The sequence below is a fragment of the Schistocerca americana genome, chromosome 4 (assembly GCF_021461395.2).
Source record: "Schistocerca americana isolate TAMUIC-IGC-003095 chromosome 4, iqSchAmer2.1, whole genome shotgun sequence".
Classification (NCBI taxonomy): Eukaryota; Metazoa; Arthropoda; class Insecta; order Orthoptera; family Acrididae; genus Schistocerca; species Schistocerca americana.
This window is the reverse complement of record NC_060122.1, coordinates 25,597,679-25,613,356: the sequence shown is the minus strand read 5'-3', so window position 1 is coordinate 25,613,356 and position 15,678 is coordinate 25,597,679.

Genomic DNA, 15,678 nt, shown 5'->3' with positions numbered 1-15,678 from the left:
AAATTCGGCCGCCGCAGCCCTTACAAAACTTGTGATGAGGGTTCACAAAACTGGTGACGAGGTGGCGGTTTTCCAAGACAGAGACAGTGACGACAATGGCTGGCGTGCCTTTAGCTTCGAATATAAAGTGCCCTTATTTGCCTTGTTTGTCCTAATCCAACACTGCGCATTAGTAAACTTTTCGTTCTAGTTGTGGGGCACGTCGTGTCCACCACACCCTTTTGCTTTTGTGTCTTCATTGTTGTCTAATTAGTTACAAATGTTTCACAATATTGTGGGACTTAACTAAGCTTACACACTACTTAACCTAAATTATCCTAAGGACAAACACACACACTCATGCCCGAGGGCGGACTCGAACCTCCGCTGGGATCAGCCACACAGCCTATGACTGCAGCGCCCCGGCCCCCTCTGCTAATCCCGCGGCAAGTAGTTACAATGTCAACCCCACCAGCTACTTTGCCATAATTTATACTTTACTATCCGGTGACGTACCCGTCATCTACACCTGCACGGACTCCAGCTCTAAATCCACTGAATCCGCTTATTGTATGTATTCCTACACAATCATTGCCTAACGTGGATGTACAATCGCCGCAAGATCGTTAGAAGTTCCTTTGATTTCAGATGCTGTCACTTCTCAAGCTGGCTGAATGACACAATTCGTCAAAGGTCAAGGGGCAGCTCAAATAGTAGACAGCGCGTCGGCAGTATTGGGACAAGGGGGGGGGGGGGCACCATCCCAAAGTCCCGTTATCCAATATGGCGGCGATGAAGTCATCCAAGGTGGCGGCGATGACGTCATCCAAGATTGCGGCCGTGACGTCATTCAAGATGGCGGATTTTGGATGGTAAGTGCCACACCTACCTCCCCCAGAAAAATGGCGCTCAGTTCAAATTGCAACAGGATAATGCATCACACCAAGAAAAATGGCGGCAAAAAGGTACTTGTCTTTATTATTTAACCAGTTTCAAGCATGTGTGTTTTCCACGAGCTCTAGAGCCCAACTGGCTTCGTTATATCGTCGCCACCAGAGAGCGCCACTGTGACGTCCTCCAAGATGGCGGATTTTGGTTGGAAGTTTGAATTTCGACTGGCAGAAGGACAATTGTGCCACCGCCCTTCACCCCCCCCCCCCCCCCCCCCCAGGAAATGAAGGGAAGTTCAAATTCCAACATGATTATGCGTCACACCCCAGTTAGCTCTACTAAGAAAATAGTGGGAAAAATGGACTTGTCTTTATTAGTTAACGAATTTCAAGCAGGTGTGTTAGCCACTGAGTCTGGCCTCCAACTGGCTTAGTTCATATGGTCAACACCAGACGACGCCACCGCGAAGTCGCGTGATGGTGCTAGATCACCTGCTCTCTCTCTCGTGCACGTGCGTTATAACCAGACACGCTTCGCACCACCGGCCCGATGGCATCCAACATCATGCGTCACACACCCTCGGCCACCACCTCCATTCACACACCGGACATAGTCATCTATAAGTATGCTAACACCCACATCGTGCATCTAACCTATCAATCATCTAAGTACTTAATTAAAATTCAATTTTAATTATATAAAATAATTAAATTTACAATTTCAATATTCAATGAACAAATGAGAAGTTAAACATTTTCCCACTACCAGCGTGGTGTTCATTCGTGATCTAGCACCCCCCCCCCCCCCAACCCTAGAATGCAGATTTCATATTGGCCACCTGACTCGACTCAGTATAGGTATTTAACTATCTAGTTTCAACTAATTTTCAAGGTACTGACCGCCACCTCTTCCTACGAACTGGCGCCGAGTTTGAATTCTGCCAGTAAACAAAGCTCACTTGCGTTTTCGCTACCAACGTAATAAACATTGCTGCAAACGAAGCTCACTACCACCACTAACCTAAGTCGCCAGACCGCCACCTCTTCCTAGGGGCGGGTGGTAAAAGGACATGCACTGCGCTGATGGAGAGAGGAAGGAGTGTACTTTATTTATCTGGGAGCAATTTATTTATGGATGGAGCAAATGTATCACAGAACACACGCTCAGACATGCCCCACAGCATACAGACAGGCAAACTACTCCTACATAACTCATGTATAAATCTCTACACACAGTCTTGCTAATTGTAAACCGTCAAAAATAACACATTGCACAACTTACAGACATGCAAACCACTCACAAACAATGCAGGGCATTTACGTCCAGATAGCCAAACAACTCCTAGACTCTCAAAATAATTATCATCTAAAAGACTCTCCTTGCTAATCGTCAACTGTCGAAATTATACACCAGCCTTTATCTAAACGATTAGAGGCAGCACAACGGCCAATTGTATTCACCTCTGAGTCCATAGCCCAACTGACTTAGTTCATATCGATGCCACTAGAGGACGCTGTAGTGACACAAGTAATCTAAGATGGCGCCTCCTAGTGTGTTCACCACGAGCTCCAGACCCCAACTGGCCCTCAGAGGACGCCACAGTGACACCAACTGATGACGCAAGAACAGTTATCCATGATGGCGGCAAGACGTGTTTTCTCCATGAGGTCTGGTACCCAGTACCACCAGTAGAGGACGCTATTGCCCCTTTCGTGACGTAAACCAAGAGGTGAAGGAAAACGACTCAGCCTGCTCTGGGCTGCAAGAGAGAGTAATGATTGACAGCACTCTATTTATTTTGAAACAACTTATTTAACGATAAAGTATATCTATCACACTACCACAAAACACCCACCAAGACGTGCTCGGGGTCATATTGCAAAGCCCATAGACAAGCTACCAACTCGTAATTTCAGTACACAATAGCAAAATGCTCCTAAAAAATACAGCACATTGATGTGTAGACACGCTAAGTACTCGTAAACTGTCCAAATACCGCATATCACAGCCTACAGACCTGCTCGCAAAATAATGCAATCAATGCGCCCAAGGACAGTCCACCGCCCCCTGCCCAAGCAGAGTACACAGGAGGTGGCGATAAATACGCATCAGTCAACCGTCAAACCACGCGCAGGGCCCCGACCGCGTTCCACAAGCGGCGCCATCTCATTCATACTTCATTTCTGATAAATTGCTATCCCAATACGTATTCACCTAGACGCTTATCGTAAGGGAGCGAAGACATATTTACAGAGCGCAAACGCTACAATCTCTTCTGCGCCCATTTGTGTTTTACGCGCCCGTCAGCTGTCAAAGCACACACAGACGCTCCGTCACAGCCCCAAGTCGCGGCCGCGATCGCAGGTGAAAGTCTGCTCTATGCAGTCTCCGTTATACTGTCTTAGCATTCCAAAGCGCGTTCACGCCAGTCTCATATTCGAGTCATCTCCAGACGCCACTGGTCTTTCCCATTGAAGGCAGAATAGCACACAGCGTGTTCACACACGCATTCAACAGCGCGTACACGCTCCAGTTTGACTGACACATCGCCATCTAAAACATTCTCAATGTTATTCTTACGTCACATGGCTTTGTGAGAAAAAAGAATATCAGTCAAGTCCAGCTGTCCGTAATTTTTATAGTGCCCCAGAAATAGTTAACGCTCGCTTTCTTCTTGTCTCAGCTTGTATGCGCCAAAATTCCTGCCCTAACAGAACCTGTTTACCAAAATATCGCCTAATCCAGTCTTCCTTTAGGACATAACGTGATAGCCGTCCTGCTCGCAACATACGTAAATGTTCTCACCGCTTCTATATCCCACCACAATCAACCGAGCATTCTCAGTAGCTCTTGTCGAATTTACCAGTCGAATTACCAACGCCTTTGGTATCGATGCAACATCCACCTTTTCTTTCTGGGGCATTCTGTCGTTATTTGGCAAAGATTGCTAAATTGCACCGACAATTCCCTCAATCTATACACCCCCAAACTGTCCTTTCCTTCTACAGACGCTACATACAGTGGTAATAAACTATTTTACACTGATCGCCATTTTGCACAGACAACTAAACATCGCAAAGTTGTGTACAGACCATCAAATGCAAACGATACTCGCTAGAATATTGTACCGTCAAACCTATCTCCAACCAGGGAATATATCACCGAGTACCGTCAATTTTCCCTGTACTTCTCGATATGAAGAACACGGTACTAGCCTCGCGATCGCTAACACAATATATTGTACAACATATACACTGTAAATTATTTCTCCACAAACACCCAACCTTAACGAGGTGCAGCATGCTGTAAGCCATTGAGTAACTAGAAACAAGTAGAATAAACTGATATTCGCACTCTCGAATACCGAAGTCGGTCATCTAACAGATTCGAGATGATCATTATTCATTACAAACCAACTATGTTCTTTCCCACGCCTAGAGAACAGGTAAACGTATGTCCATCACACCACAATCGATCTCCCCTCAACTAAATAAAGGCACCAAATGTCCAGAAGCAGTCGACCGAACAATTTACATGGGAGAGAATAACGCTTCACCGCAAACGTACCATCTTCTCAAAGTTACACTTGATCACGAAAGCCGCTCAGCACATACTATGTATTAGTTCGCTATTCGTTCGTCTAGAAGATGGTAAAGTTAACTCTAATACATTCCTGCACTCCAATAGGCCTCTTCATTCGGAAGACTGGTGCCATTAACACAAGAACCCGAAACAATACCACCACAGACTTTGCACAGACAGACACATTTCAGAAAACCCCTCACATATATCTTCTATCATTATACTTACAATTAAATCTTACGATCGCGGTCTCAAGTGAAGGGTATTCGGCAGTGACCGAAGTACTGGAAATACATCCTGCTGTCAGCAGAGGCTCTGGAGATAGAAATATCACTACCATTCTTATGACATGACACACTCTTGCCTTCGCTATCACAGTACCCAAAGTCAAATCTACACCCTTCCTACAGCAGCACATAGACATTTCCTTTACCCAGACAGATATACTTTATAAACCTAATGCTCAAATGCGAACATATCACACACCAGGCACTAATACTAAATATAATATTACATCATCAATTACTGGATGCATACGACACCAAATAATACAGACCGAAAACCAACGATGTGTGTGCATGTCTGTTACGTTCATCCTGCGAGTCATACCACCGCGTCATAGACGTAATCGAGCACATGTTAAACAAAAAATCTCGATTCCAACAACTACTGCATGTCACTCTCATAAGCGCTCCTCGTTCTACAGGTATGCACCAGTATCCATGTTAAAATTTATATACTTGCCTCATAAATCTAGGTACGACATTACCTCTGAATGAGGTCGTTTCTTGTCCAGACAAATACCGAGCCAGTAATAGTGGGAATGTGTATTATCAGACCAACACGTAGCCCACGATGCAACCTCGTGACAAAATCAGTGAATTTTGAAAGTCATTCGGATAAGGAACGTGGTATGTGGCCGTTATTTGCAACTCCCTTACTCCAGTAGCTATTTATCCAGTATATGTAGCGTATTCTCACCCGATACCATGTCAGAGTTTCCGTTATACAGGGTGTTACAAAAAGGTACGGCCAAACTTCCAGGAAACATTCCTCACACACAAAGAAAGAAAATATGTTATGTGGACATGCGTCCGTAAACGCTTACTTTCCATGTTAGAGCTCATTTTATTACTTCTCTTCAAATCACATTAATCATGGAATGGAAACACACAGCAACAGAACGTACCAGCGTGACTTCAAACACTTTGTTACAGGAAATGTTCAAAATGTCCTCCGTTAGCGAGGATACATGCATCCACCCTCCGTCGCATGGAATCCCTGATGCGCTGATGCAGCCCTGGAGAATGGCGTATTGTATCACAGCCGTCCACAATACGAGCACGAAGAGTCTCTACATTTGGTACCAGGGTTGCGTAGACAAGAGGTTTGAAATGCCCCCATAAATGAAAGTCAATAGGGTTGAGGTCAGGAGAGCGTGTAGGCCATGGAATTGGTCCGCCTCTACCAATCCATCGGTCAGCGAATCTGTTGTTGAGAAGCGTACGAACACTTCGACTGAAATGTGCTGGAGCTCCATCGTGCACGAACCACATGTTGTGTCGTACTTGTAAAGGCACGTGTTCTAGCAGCACAGGTAGAGTATCCCGTATGAAATCGTGATAACGTGCTACATTGAGCCTAGGTGGAAGAACATGGGCCCAATCAAAACATCACCAACAATGCCTGCCCAAACGTTCACAGAAAATCTGTGTTTATGTGATTGCACAATTGCGTGCGGATTCTCCTCAGCCCACACATGTTGATTGTGAAAATTTACAGTTGGATCACGTTGGAATGAAGCCTCATCCGTAAAGAGAACATTTGCACTGAAATGAGGACTGACACATTGTTGGATGAACCATTCGCAGAAGTGTACCCGTGGAGGCCAATCAGCTGCTGATAGTGCCTGCACACGCTGTACATGGTACGGAAACAACTGGTTCTCCCGTAGCACTCTCCATACATTGACGTGGTCAGCGTTACCTTGTACAGCAGCAACTTCTCTGACGCTGACATTAGGGTTATCGTCAACTGCACGAAGAATTGCCTCGTCCATTGCAGGTGTCCTCGTCGTTCTAGGTCTTCCCCAGTCGCGAGTCATAGACTGGAATGTTCCGTGCTCCATAAAACGCCGATCAATTGCTTCGAACGTCTTCCTGTCGGGACACGTTCGTTCTGGAAATCTGTCTCGATACAAACGTACCGCACCACGGCTATTACCGAGCGAGGTGGCGCAGTGGTTAGCACACTGGACTCGCATTCGGGAGGACGACGGTTCAATCCCGTCTCCGGCCATCCTGATTTAGGTTTTCCGTGATTTCCCTAAATTGTTTCAGGCAAATGCCGGGATGGTTCCTTTGAAAGGCCACGGCCGATTTCCTTCCCCATCCTTCCCTAACCCGAGCTTGCGCTCCGTCTCTAATGACCTCGTTGTCGACGGGACGTTAACCACCACTAACCTAACCTAACCTAACCACGGCTATTGCCCCGTGCTAATCCATACATCAAATGGGCATCTGCCAACTCCGCATTTCTAAACATTGCACTGACTGCAAAACCACGTTCGTGATGAACACTAACCTGATGATGCTACGTACTGATGTGCTTGATGCTAGTACTGTAGAGCAATGAGTCGCATGTCAACACAAGCACCGAAGTCAACATTACCTTCCTTCAGTTGGGCCAACTGGCGGTGAATCGAGGAAGTACAGTACATACTGTCGAAACTCAAATGAGCTCTAACATGGAAATTAAGCGTTTCCGGACGCATGTCCACATAACATCTTTTCTTTATTTGTGTGTGAGGAATGTTTCCTGAAAGTTTGGCCGTACCTTTTTGTAACACCCTGTATATCCACTGTGTTAAAGGCGATGACTGACTGAGAAGGATCACAGCCACAAGCGAATCATATCTCTAAAGGAGTCAACTTTCTCGAACCTATCTGCTACAGTAAAAATCCAACATAGTCTTAGTTAGTCCCTACACACCTTGCAACTGCTTCCATTTCTGCAGCTTTGAGCATGTGATCATTCCACTTTAAGTCGGAACTGAGCAGAAGTTGGACAAAGCCATATACACCACCTTCTGCAACCTGTCTAGAAACGAAGCGAACTGAGTTAGTGCGACAGGGCCGTGTTTTGGACATTCGGTGGAAATCCGCGCATTGTGGCGCGTTCCCGGATTACATACAAGTACTACAGATCCACGTCCATTCAGATCTATCAGCACAACATTCTATCATTGTTATTCTCTACCCCGCAACAGAGAAAAATTAACAACTACAGAAGATAACTTCATCTCATATAGAACTCACAAAGACGCCATTACTCGCGCGATGACACAAAGCTGTATTGGGGGTATAACGCGGAGAGAGAGAGAGAGAGAGAGAGAGAGAGAGAGAGAGAGAGAAAGAGGGAGAGAGAGAGAGAGAGAGAGAGATTTCGCACTGCTTCCCAGAATAGCACAGTGTGCAGCCCTCAAAGCATTCCTAACAGAATACCTCGTTCCTCACTGAATATACCTGTCAAACTGCTGGTACTACTGCTTCCCGTGTCGAACAAACCTATTAAATACGCACTTATTGATACACTGCAGAGGGTTGTTTAAAGTTTCATCACCTCTACTCTAGTAGAATGATCGTATGCCCCGTACTATACTGTAAATCGCAAGAAACGCACCCTGTGGTCCTGCTTAGTTGTTTGAAACACTGTTTTCTAACACACTTTGTACGCTACCAAAGATTTCTTTTTCCTGCCACGACTTTATGGCCTGCACCATGTTCTAAACTGACGTTAAGAAGTTCTGATCCACGGGCTTTCGCAGGAAACTAGACGTTGCACAGTGTAAATCATGTTCTTAGGGCTGATACCATAATATGACACACACTGGATCATTTTAAACAAAAGACAGCTACAACATAAGAAAACCGGAAGCGTTTGCTCACGTTATGTAGATTCTACAAATTACATTCCAAATGTGATTCACAAGCTGTGCATTTACACTCACCTCTCACACTAACAACTCTACGCTCCGTTTAGACTCATTCATCATACTGCATTCATGTATGTGACCACCGTTCCGGTGCTAACCACCCCAGAAGGTACAGCCCAGCCGCCAAAACTCTCCATACAACTCAAACAAGCATTGTCACTCAATCATTATTTCGTAACAAACAGCATGTCAGCGGACGAGTGGGATGGAAAAGACACCACCGATATACTCTAATAATAAGCATCATAGTTGATAATGTGAACAATTTTAACAGCCGGCCGGAGTGGCCGAGCGGTTCTAGGCGCTACAGTCTGGAACTGCGCGACCGTACGGTCGCAGGTACGAATCCTGCCTCGGGCATGGATGTGTGTGATGTCCTTATGTTAGATAGGTTTAAGTAGTTCTAAGTTCTAGGGGACTGATGACCTTAGAAGTTAAGTCCCATAGTGCTCGGAGCCATCTGAACCAATTTTAACACTTTTACGCTAATTTCAACACGGACCATTGATGTGACAGCATGGCCCCCAGTTTCATTATCACAGCTAAACCGCCTCTCTCACATCACTTTGCGAGTATAATTGCGAATGTGGATACATTACTGTGCAGTACGTCCATTCATTGTTAATTCTCGAACACATAGATGATCAAAGTACATCAGACAACCCTCTACATATTTCTAACACATCGAGCATTATGTTTAATTTACGATCTATCTCACAGCGTATGGGAGTCACAGAGCATTCTCCTCGTCTTAGGGTAAAAGACTAAACTCACACAGTCTTGACCAACACACCCTGCACCACTGTTAGAGAATTAATCTCCAAGCGATCAGAAGAAGAGTGCCACGCTGCATGCCTCGTGAATGAATACAGCTTTCCAAGTCCTAACCCATCCAGGTGCATGAGATTTCTCGAAATGTTACCATGTCGACGAGCTTAGCATTCCTTATCGATGTATAGTAACAAATTTCAAAGTGTCGTAATGTAATAGCATACAGTTAAGAAGAACAAGGAAACACTTATTTTTATACACGATGGAGTTCGAGACGAATTGAGTTGGACACATTTTTACCTAAATCAACCAATCTATCAACTCTAAATTGTTGTTCTAGAGTCTAGGATCTGTACCTGGAAGGTATTGGTAAGATAGAGAACATAAACACACACACACCTAAGACGACAACGTTCTGCACTTAAAAATGGGCTATAATGTTAGATGGAATACCTTTCCCTTTTTCACAGTTTCTCAACCATGAACTACCTTAACGAATCATAAAATATTTGCTTTGCATGATACAAGCACAACATAGCTTTGCAGAGACGTATAGTGTCCACTATTCACATCCGATCACAGTTCTGTATAAGGCCTACAGAAAATGATAGTTAGTAGCGGGGGATACCTCCTACAAGGAAACAGATGAAAGCACAGCAGCTGAGTCTGACATGTGAAAATTACAAGTCATTCAATCACTAACTCTGTAAACAGCGTATCAGTCGGGCAAATGTGTACACAGGGATTGCAGCGCATCACAAGCTCTTACCGCTAAGTTAGTCATGACCCTGAAGTCGCGATTTTAAACCCAAGATGCGACAGGAACTCTTTTAGAGGAGTGTGTCAACTTTCCTCACACATGAGATGGAAGTCCTCTGATGACAGACGGGTTTACAGTTACACGAGCCACTATTTGCAAAGAATTTCACGGCAATTGTTAGATAATTCTCTCGATCTCTTCTCCTTCTTGTATATTTTCATACTCGTAATCTACTAGAGACTTGTACAAATAACTACCCCAGCCGTCGAATTTTGCTCCGTCTCATGTACGAAGATTTCTAGATTCCGAACACGAGACAGATAGTAATTTACTGTGTGTGCTAATTTAATATGCGACATTTTTCCGAAGCTATCGAAATTTGCCTGATATATTCAAATGGTTAATGAAGCAGCTGCGTACTACCTAGATAGCTCTTGATGACTTTGTAGACTCAGTACGCCGTTCGGAAAAAAAAGGAACCACCGAGCATCAAAGAACTTTATAGGAACTGATGACTGGAACTGGCAGAGTGATGTAACAGCCAGCTACCCAAGACACCGGCGGGCAACAAGCAAGCGGGCAACACAACACAACCCAGCACTGGCTGACGTCACTCACCGGCCAGCGCGGCGCCGCTGCGGACCCGGGCAGGTGGGACGCTGCACTCACCTGCAACACAACACAAGGGGCCGGCGTCAGAGTATTTACTAGCGACCAAGAGTGTGGGATTTTAATACGGATTACATTCAAACAAAGGTTGGGACAGGCAGTATCACAGCTCGGAAGGCTGAAACTGGATGAGACTGGTTATAAAACACTGAGATGTGTCCACTGCATCGCTCGTCAGAGCCATTTATCTCTAAAACTCCACATTTCTCCACAGTCGGTGTCGCAATGCTACAAAATCTGGAGACTGCACTGGGACGAGTCGCTGAAGAAGCAGTCGTGGCCGACGCGCCGTCACAGCTAGCAAGAGTCACAAAATGACGCATTATTTGCCAGAAAGCTAATCACGTGCTTGAAGCCATCAATACATGGAGCCAGTGGTAGGGCACTACAGTGTAATTATTCAGTACAGATAATGGTACAACCATGTGACTGACATCGGAAAGTTACAGACATGTTAAAAAAAATCATTAAATTGATTCCTAAGCCAATTTTGGAACCCATAATTTCATTTAAGGTGCGTAAAGTTTCTTGTATTCTCTTGCGCAGTAATTTTACTTTCGCGCGTAATGAAAACTCTACCGAGGTCCAGGATGTTGTATCTCTTCTTCCTCGACTGTGACGTCTGGAAATTGAAATAATGAACGTTTCTCTCATCATCGCTCAATGAGAGGGACCAACATTTATTTTCTTTGATTTGAAATTGTATTCCTGCTGATAATACAGCTACGATGCATTATAGTCGTCTTTATCATTTGTGTAATGCAATAACGTTTGTTTATCATTCAGAAATGACTTTTGGTTTAGCAGCTTCACTGATGCTCATGAAACTAGCTCAGTTACAGTAATGTAGAATTCGTAAGAATGCAGCTAATAACAGATATTAATAAATAAGTTGCTATAGTGCAATATAAAGTAATGTATTGTCTCAGTAACTATCTTAAGCATGAAACATTCATGTTCAAGGCCCAGCAAATTTTATATTCTATAAAAGAAAAAATTAAAGTATTTTTATTTAGTTTTATTTCTCGTTAAGGAGTTTTAGCATTTCTTTGGACAAATACCACGATTTTAGACATCAGCGTAAAGTAGGCATCGTATGTTTAAATGATTCGACCCAAGTGTCTGCCATAAGACATACCAATGTTCTCGTGGATTACGGCAGACAGCAGGTACGTCTGTTATACACACATACTGCACAGATATTTTGGAGTTACATTCATGAGTTTCTTTTCTATATCTTAAACCCCCCCCCCCCCCCCCCCCCCATGAACCATGGACCTCGCCGCTGGTAGGGAGGCTTGCGTGCCTCAGCGATACAGATGGCAGTGCCGTAGGTTCAACCACAACGGAGGGGTATCTGTTGAGAGCCCAGACAAACGTGTGGTTCCTGAAGAGGGGCAGCAGCCTTTCCAGTAGTTGCAGGGGCAACAGTCAGGGCGATTGACTGATCTGGCCTTGTAACACTAACCAAAACGGCCTTGCTGTGCTGGTACTGCGAACAGCTGACAGCAAGGGGAAACTAGAACCGTAATTTTTCCCGAGGACATGCAGCTTTACTGTATGGTTAAATGATGATGGTGTGCTCTTGGGTAAAATATTCCGGAGGTAAAATAGTCCCCCATTTGATTTTCCGGGAGGGGACTACTCAGGAGGACGTTGTTATCAGGAGAAAGAAAACTGGCGTTCTACGGATCGGAGCGTAGAATGTCACATCCCTTAATCGGGCAGGCAGGATAGAAAATTTAAAAAGGGAAGTGGATAGGTTAAAGTGAAATATAGTGGGAATTAGTGAAGTTCGGTGGCAGGAGGAACAAGACTTCTGGTCCGGTGACTACAGGGCTATATACACAAAAAAAAAATAGGGGTAATGCAGGAGTAGGTTTAATAATGAATAGGAAAATAGGAATGCGGGTAAGCTACTACAAACAGCACAGTGAATACACTATTATGGTTAAGACAGATACGAAGCCCAAGCCTACCCCAGTAGAATAAGTTTATATGCCAACTAGCACCGCAGATGACGAAGAGATTGATGAAATGTATGATGAGGTAACATAAATTATTCAGATAGTGAACGGAGACGAAAATTCAATTGGCATGGGTGACTGGAATTCGATAGTAGGAAAAGGAAGAGAAGGAAACGTAGCAGATGAATATTGAATGGGATTAAGGGATGAAAGAGGTAGCCGAATGGTAGAATTTTGCACAGAGCATAACTTAATCATAACACTTGGCTCAAGAATCATAAAAGAAGATTGTATACACGGAAGAAGCCTGGAGATGCTGGAACGTCTCAGACAGATTATATAATGGTGAAGCAGAGATTCAGGAACCAGGTTTTAAATTGTAAGACATTTCCAGGGGAGTTGTGGACTCTGACCACAATCTATTGGTTATGAACTGTAGATTAAAACTGAAGAAACTGCAAAAAGGTGGGAATTTGAGGAGATGGGACTTGAATAAACTGAAAGAACCAGAGGTTGTAGAGAGCTTCAGGGAGAGCATTAGGGAATGATTGACAAGAATGGGGGAAACAAATACAGTAGAAGAAGAATGGGTAGCTTTAAGAGATGAAATAGTGAAGGTAATAGGGAATCAAGTAGGTAAAAAGACGAGGGCTAGTAGAAATCCTTGGGTAACAGGAGAGATAATGAATTTAACTGATGGAAGGAGAAAATATAAAAATGCAGTAAATGAAGCAGCCAAAAATGAATAGAAACGTCTCAAAAATGAGATCGACAGGAAGTACAAAATGGGTAAGCCGGGATGGGCACAGAACACTCACTAGAGGTAAGATAGATACAGTCTACAGGAAAATTAAAGAGACCTTTGGAGATAAGAGAACAACTTGCATGAATATCAAGAGCTCAGATGGAAACCCAGTTCTAAGCAAAGAAGGGAGAGCAGAGAGGTGGAAGGAGTATATAGAGGCTCTATACAAGGGCGATGTTCTTGAGGACAATATTCTAAATATGGAAGAGAATGTAAAAGAAGATGAAATGGGAGATACGATACTGCGTGAAGTTTGACAGAGCACTGAAAGACCTAAGTCGAAACAAGGCCCCAGGAGTAGACAACATTCCATTAGAACTACTGACAGCCTTGGGAGAACCAGGCCTAACAAAACTTTACCATCTACTTAGCAAGATGAATAAGACAGACGAAATACACTCAGACTTCAAGAAGAACACAATAATTGCAATCCCAAAGAAAACAGGTGTTGACAGATGTGAAAATTATCAAACTACCAGTTTAATAAGTCACGGTTGCAAAATACTAACACGAATTCTTTACATACGAATGGAAAAACTGGTAGAAGCCGACCTGGGAAAAATCAGTTTGGATTCCATAGAAATGTTGGAACACGTGAGATAATACTGACCCTACGTCTTATCTTAGAAAACAGATTAATGGAAAGCAAACATACGTTTCTATCATTTGTAGACGTAGAGAAAGCTTTTGACAATGTTGACTGGAATACTCTCTTTCAAATTCTGAAGGTGACAGGGGTAAAATACAGGGAGCGAAAGGCTATTTACAATTTGTACAGAAACCAGATGGCAGTTATAAGAGTCGAGGGGCATGAAAGGGAAGCAGTGGTTGGGAAGGGAGTGAGACAGGGTTGTAGCCTATCCCCGCTGTTATTGAATCTGTATATTGAGCAAGCAGTAAAGGAAACGAAAGAAAAATTCGGAGAAGAAAGAGATAAAAACTTTGAGGTTCATCGATGCCATTGTAAATCTGTCAGATACAGCAAAGGACCTGGAAGAGCAGTTGAACGGAATGGACAGTGTCTTGAAAGGAGGGTATAAGATGAACATCAACAGAAGCAAAACGAGGATAATGGAATGTAGTCAAATTAAATCGGGTGATGCTGCCGGATTCAGCTTAGGGATTGAAAAGGTTAAAGTTTTGCTATTTGGGGAGCAAAATAACTGAGGATGGTCGAAGTAGAGAGCATATAAAATGTAGACTGGCAATGGCAAGGGAAGCGTTTGTGAAGAAGAAAAATTTGTTAACATCGAGTATAGATTTAAGCGTCAGGAAGTCGTTTCTGAAAGTATTTGTATGGAGTGTAGCCATGTATGGAAGTGGAACGTGGACGGTAAATAGTTTGGACAAGAAGAGAATAGAAGCTTTCGAAATGTGGTGCTACAGAAGAATGCTGAAGATTAGAAGGGTAGATCACATAACTAATAAGGAGGTATTGAATAGAATTGGAGAGAAGAGAAATTTGTGGCACAACTTGACTAAGAGAAGGGATCAGTTGGTGAGACATATTCTGAAGCATCAAGGGATCACGAATTTAGTATTGGAGGGCAGTGTGGAGGGTAAAAATCGTAGAGGGAGACCAAGAGATGAATACAGTAAACAGATTCAGAAGGATGTAGGTTGCAGTAGGTACTGGGAGATGAAGAAGCTTGCACAGGATAGAGTAGCATGGAGAGATGCATCAAACCAGTCTCAGGACTGAAGACCACATCAACAACAACGTATAATTAAAATTGAATTGTAATTAAGTACTTAGGTAATTGATAGGTTAGATGCACGATGTGGGTGTTAACATATTTACAAATGATTATGTCCGGCGCGTGTATGGAGGTGGTGGCCGAGGGTGTGTGACGCAAGCGGTCGGATGCCCACGGGCTGGTGGTGCGGCACGTGTCTGGTTATAACGCGCGCGCACGTGTGATTGCAGACGGTGTTGCACCATCACGCGACGCCACGGTGGCGTCGTCTGGTGCTGACGATATGAACTACACCACTTGAGCTCTGGAGCTCGTGGTGGATACATCGGGTGCAGCCATCTTGGATAACTGTACTTGTGTCATGATTTAACGTCAGGAGGGCGCCCTCTGGTGGCATCGATATGAACTAAGCCAGTTGGACGCCAGACTCAGTGGCGGAATCGCCTGTCTGAAATTCGTTAACTAATAAAGACAAGTTTGGTCTTCCCGCCATTTTTTTTGTTTTTTTTTGTTTTTTTTTGTTTAGTGGTGTTGCTGTAGACAGTTTTCAGCAGTCTGGTAAC